Source organism: Halichoerus grypus, chromosome X (genome assembly GCF_964656455.1).
Source record: "Halichoerus grypus chromosome X, mHalGry1.hap1.1, whole genome shotgun sequence".
Classification (NCBI taxonomy): domain Eukaryota; kingdom Metazoa; phylum Chordata; class Mammalia; order Carnivora; family Phocidae; genus Halichoerus; species Halichoerus grypus.
In genome coordinates, this window is record NC_135727.1 from 130,514,764 (window position 1) to 130,521,033 (window position 6,270).

Consider the following 6,270-nt stretch of genomic DNA (forward strand, 5'->3'; position numbering starts at 1 on the left):
TTAAACAAACCAGAGCAGTTTGCTTCGGGATTAGCTGCACAGATTCTCATTATAAATAAACCAGAGCTGTTTGCCTGGGGATTAGCCGCACAGATTCTCATTCTCCCCTTTTCCAACAGAACATAGTTTTGTGTATTTTTTTTTTTTGAAATGGGATGTTTTATTCCAGATGCTACTATGTGGTTTCATCAACTTTAGATACCAGATCCTGGACCATCAGACCCAACATACAGATGATCCCCAGGTCATCTTTGTTCTTGGGGAGCTCTGCATGGGAATTGCATAAAAACACCAAAAAGCATGCATGAAGAAGTTCTGAACCCATTCTTTGGAATGAGCACCATGAAGAGTATACCAAGTTTTCATCCTGAACAATAAATTTTAAGGCATAAAAGTGTTTCCAAATACAGATTCCCATGACAGCTCCATAATCACCTGGTTTAAAGTCTCATCGGTGTGTTCATTCAATGGTTCTTCTCCTTCCAGATTCTGGGGGCTCTCGTTATGCATCTCATCTCTCCTTGTGTTGTGGGTTAAGTTTCTTAGGAAGTTACTCAGGGCCCTTACTTATCGTACCATAAAAGGTTTTCCACTCATGTACAATTGCGCTCCCTGTTAGTAATTTGTTTCCGTAGGATTTGTGCATCTTGATATGTTCGGTACTTGCTGGCTGCCACTTTATGTTAATAAATGCAACTAAGTGACAATTGTCTGTCAAATTTCAAGTGTTGATTAATGCTTAATTAATCAGACGACTTAATCAGTCATCTTTATGTAATGCAATACCATTATCATAAGCAACCATCTTAAAGTCCAGAAACGAAACCATTGGAAGATAAGACACAAGACGTTGGCCAGACTGGGGCCATGTTTCTTGAGTTATATTCATCCGATATGATCCTGTTAATGACAATGATTTGAAATCAACCCTGTCCTCAGATTGAGTGCTTGTGGAAATGAGTTGGAAAACCCTGATTTTGCCTAAATAGGTACGATTTGGCATTTGGCCACTCTCCTCAAAAGAAATGCATGAATCTTAAGATATAAGCCCTAATGGACACTTGAACAGGACTTTGAGTACATGCAAACATTCGTGATCACGTTGGGCATGGTGTCCCTGGTGAAGATCAACGTCTTCCAAGAAAAATTGATAGGATGTCTGCCTTGTCAAAGTTGGCATTTTTTTGAGAATGTAGATTGTGCCTATGGAACAAGGTGATGCCTCCAATAAGAGGTAGAGTTAGATTATAAACAGTCATCTGCTTACCACAGATGCTAGAGACCTTTGCTAAGCTCCTTAGACTCTCAAGTTCATTTTCTAAATGGATGAAATCATGTTTCCACTTTCACGGGTACATATGCACTGTTATTAAGGGAACCCTCTCAAGGACTCTCCCTGGCTTTGTCCACTGATAATTTCAGGTGCCCCCCAGAAAGGGGGTCATTATCTTCATCCTTCACAGGGATCAGATGCTGAAGACTGCATAATTCCATATCCAAATGATATGGAATCAGATTCTCCTGCCCTCCCTGGAGATGAAAGATGTGTTAGCCAGATAAGAAGTACAAACCCTATCCTGCCTTTCAAACATAAAAACATGGCCTGCCAATAATCCAGTTTCAGGGAAGCAATAACACACACATCGTTTTTGCAATGAGCAACACACTAAGAATAGCCTTTATGGAAAAATGGCCAGGGGCACTTGGGTGGCTCAGTTGGTTCAGCATCTGCCTTCAGCTCAGGTCATGATCTCAGGGTCCTGGGATGGAGCCTGGCATCGGGCTCCCTGCTCAGCCGGGAGTCTGCTTCTCCCTCTGCCCCTCCACCCAGCTCGTGTTCTCTCTATCACTCTCTCTCTCAAACAAATGGGTAAGATCTTACAAATAAAAGAAAGAAAGAAAATGGCCAGACTCCCACCAGATGTTGGAGAATTAACTCTTCTGCCTTCAAGCAAAATTGCATTTGTTTAATGAAGTTTTAACAACGCTAGGGAAGCATTTGATATCTGCAATAGATATCAAAGTTACAAGGCTGAGTCGGAATGGCTTGTTGCTCAATAGAGATCCTTCAATTCCAGGACAGGAGAGAAATGTGGAAATAACCAAGTGGAATAAAAGATCACAGAGGAACCCCAAATGCATCCTCGGTTGAAACGAGGATGCAGATGAGAACGTGCAGAGTTCTTTTTTTTTTTATTATTATGTTATGTTAATCACCATACATTACATCATTAGTTTTTGATGTAGTGTTCCATGATTCATAGCTTGTGTACAACACCCAGTGCTCCATGCAGAACGTGCCCTCCTCAATACCCATCACCAGGCTAACCCATCCTCCCACCCCCCTCCCCTCTAGAACCCTCAGTTTGTTTCTCAGAGTCCATAGTCTCTCATGGTTCGTCTCCCCCTCCAATTTCCCCCCGTTCACTTTTCCCTTCCTACTATCTTCTTCTTCTTTTTCTTTTTTTTTTAACATATAATATATTATTTGTTCAGAGGTACAGGTCTGTGATTCAACAGTCTTAAACAATTCACAACGCTCACCATAACAAAGAATTGTACCTGGGATGATCAGAGAGGCGTCTTGGAAAAGGTAACTCTTGGACTGAAGTCCTGACAGAGTGCATCTAAGGCAGGTCAGAAAGTGGGGGGTTTGCCAGGGGAGATCCACGCAACACAGGAAGAAATAAATTGTAAAATGCTGGGAACTTGGGCTTTACTATGTGGAGCTTGGATTCTAGCTCACAGCAAAGGAGAGCTACTCCATGATTTATGATGGATTGCTGAGTTTGCAACAACTGTGTTTGAAAAAAGGAAAGCATCGATGGCAAAGAAAATGTGACAATTCAGATGTCATGGTTACCTCGAGGCTATAATGTAGGATGGCATTTGCGTGTGTCGTGGTTCTGGACAAGTGTGCTTGATTCCTCCCCAAAGGCACAAGACGCTGAACCGCAGACAGGCTAAACCACTCGGGGCTCCCATACCCAACAGCTGGGGTGGGAAGTTTAGTATCCCAAAATACTGCCCCGCCTGATGTCGCTGCAGCCCCCACCGTGGCTTCCAGAACTGGATAGGGTGGAGAACAACATGCCTGTCTTCGGAGAGCACACAAAGGCATGTTTCCTGCAGCCACTACCCTCCACGTCAGCCCTGTCCATGCAGGCTCGCCAGGGCCACTGAAGGGATTGTTCTCTAGCACACAGGCTGAACCCCACTCTCGGTGGGTTACCATATGTAGTAGATAAATGCTCCCAGCTCATTTTGACTCTCAGTGACATGCGCCGTATTTGTTTTAGCGCCAAGTACGTCCCAAATACTGCACAGGGACCTCACACTGGGGAAAAGCATTCGTTGCTTATCTGGAATCCAAATCTAACTGGAGCGTTTAGTGTTGGGCCTGACCGCGAGCTACGGTGCTAATAACAGAGCGGTTTGCACGATTTACGACACTGGTTAACGTGACACCCGACCTCACCGGGAGGAAGTAGACAAAGTCACACTGTCAATAATGGCCGAGAACACTCCATACAATTCATAAACATCCACCATTAGAAAAAAAACAAAACAGCAAACTGATGATAGAGCATTTCGTTCTTTTTCTTTAGAAAGGGATAATATGTGTGTGTGTAAGGGTGTATCTGTGTGTTTGTGTGTACGTGTGCGTGCATATGTGTGTGCATGGATGTGTGTTTTTGTGTGCCCCCGTGTCTCTCTGTGTGCACATGCGTGGTACGTCTCTGTGTATGCTTCTGTGCATGTCTTTATATGTGTGTGTATTGGTGTGTGTGTGTTGGGCATCTGTGTATGTGTGTGTTTATCTCTCCATGTGTTCACATGCATGTTGTGTCTCTGTCTGCATATACACGTGTGTGTGTGTGCACTCCTGTGCATGGCAGCATGGGCCAGCTCATGAGCACAACAGCAGAGGCAACTGCATTAAAATCCAGGCAGGGGTGTGGCATTGACCTACTCTCCACTAATATTGAACTTCAGTTTTGGACGCTCTGCCCAGTGAACCACATAATAACCACAAGAAGGAAAGGATAGGGTCTTGCTATTAATTATAAAAGAAATGTTCAGCTCGGAAAACCAACAGTCAATGGAAAGTCTGATGAAACTAATTAACCAAAAGCCTTAGGAATCTACACGAAAGTGATGGGTCGTGGTGTCATAGCCAACTACATGGCGTGAAGCAGAGTTAGTGACGGTCCCCAGCACCGAGGGACGGACAAGGTGGGGGTGCAGAGCCACCTGGGATGTTGGATCATCATAGCAAAAAGGAAACAAAAATCATCACTGGTGCCATAAAACATGGATGCCGTGGTTATGGGCTGGGATGGCGAGTTCCCCTTAGCTGGCACGCCACTCACCCACGGGACAAGTCTACGTCTGCAGGGAGGAGGATGTGAGGCGGGGCAGGGAGAGGGGCCACATGCTCAGGCAGCATCCGAGCCGCTCTGGGGAACAGCCCAGGGTCCCTGCTTTCCAAGAACTCAACCCCTGTCAGCACCTCCTTCAAGACAGACCCGATCCACTCCACCACACCCCCAAAGACAAGTAAACCTTCCCCCATGCCTTGTGCCACATAATCGCACAGAAAAAGAAATGCCCCAAGTTCAGATACAAGGAAAACAACTTGATGCTGGGAAAGACTCTATAATCCAATGCACAGACCACAGACGTCCTTCTAAAAATGCAGAATACACTAGGAGATGGAATTTCTCCATAAAACAGAGAAGCCGTGCTAAGACTACTAATGTATGTCATCAGCAGAACTTTGTCACTGGCAAAGGGAGACACCATGAAGAAGCGGGAATGATACTTCATAGTGAGAAATCATTGCTGAATTAAAACCAGCAATGGTCGTAATACCACAGTGAAAACCCACAGGACGTGGGATGGAAATTTATGACAAGCCAGGGAGAAAGAGCAAAGGGTATGGTGGATGAAACGTTTAAAGACGCACAAGCTCTATGATGAAAGCAACTCCAGAAAGACAAGAAGGAACACACACACAAGACAATCTATAAAAACCCGGAAGACTCTCTTCATGAGTCCAAACGATTGCATAAGAATCCAACAAAATGGTAAGAGTGGATGCATCCTGGTAATTTGTTGGTTTGCTTGTTTTCAGCTTCAAGTGTAAAGAATAAACCCAGGGTTATAGAGATCGGGAAAGAAAGACAAATTAAGTGTACATTTAATTAAACTACAGTTTGTCTACGAAAATAAAATATAGTTTGTCTCTATTTGGGAGAACTGAACACAGAATTTTGGAAGCTTACAGATGTAGGGGTGGATGTTGCACAAGTTTCTTGGAGCTCCTGCTACAAATACCCACAAACTTGGTGGCTTAAAACATCAGGGATTCATTCTGTCCCAGATCTGGAGACCAGAAGTCTGAGATCCAGGCAGGGCAGGGCTGCTGAGATCCAGGCAGGGCAGGGCTGCTGAGATCCAGGCGGGGCAGGGTTGGTTCCTCCTGGAGGCTTCAGGGGACAGGCTGCTCCATGTCTGTGTCCCAGCTTCTGGGGCCTGCCGGCGGTCCTGGGCATCCCTTGGCTGGTCCTACCTCTGCCTTCATGTCCACATGACCTTCTCCCCATGTGTCTATGTCCAAATTCCCCCCCTTTTTATAGGGACACCAGGTCATGTCCCACGTTACTCTAGGATGTCCTCACCTTAACATAGCTGATTCAACCTGCAGCAACCCTATGTTCAAATAAGGTCACGTTCTTATCCGAGGTACTGGGGAATTAGGGCTTCAGCATGTGGTTTAAGGGTGGGGGACCCCATTCAACCCACAATGTGCTTCAACCCTGGCCTGTTACCTCCTCCCTGAACACAGACACAGAGACCGTTCACCTAGCTCCTCTCTGATGCTCATCCAGGGGCTATCCCTCCTCTCCGTCCCCAGGCTCTGCTCCACCATTATGTCACTACCAGAAGATCCCTCCCTGACCACCCCTCCCTCATTGGCTCATTACGTGGATACCTGCCTGGCGAACCCAATGCCTGGGAGCCTCTTCTGATGACCCATTGTGCCCCATTTGAATGTCAGGTGCATGAGGGTAAGGCCAGGCTTTGCCTCTCCCCCAGCTGCATTCCCAGCACCCGTGAGACCCTCCATATACAAACCCAGATTCCCAGCTTATAACTTCAAGATGGAACCACGAAGCCTGGTCTATTCTATGACATCTAGCCATGACTCCCGCCAAGTCCCCTTTTGGACTTAAAAGAAGACCAACAAAGACCCATTAAAAGGTT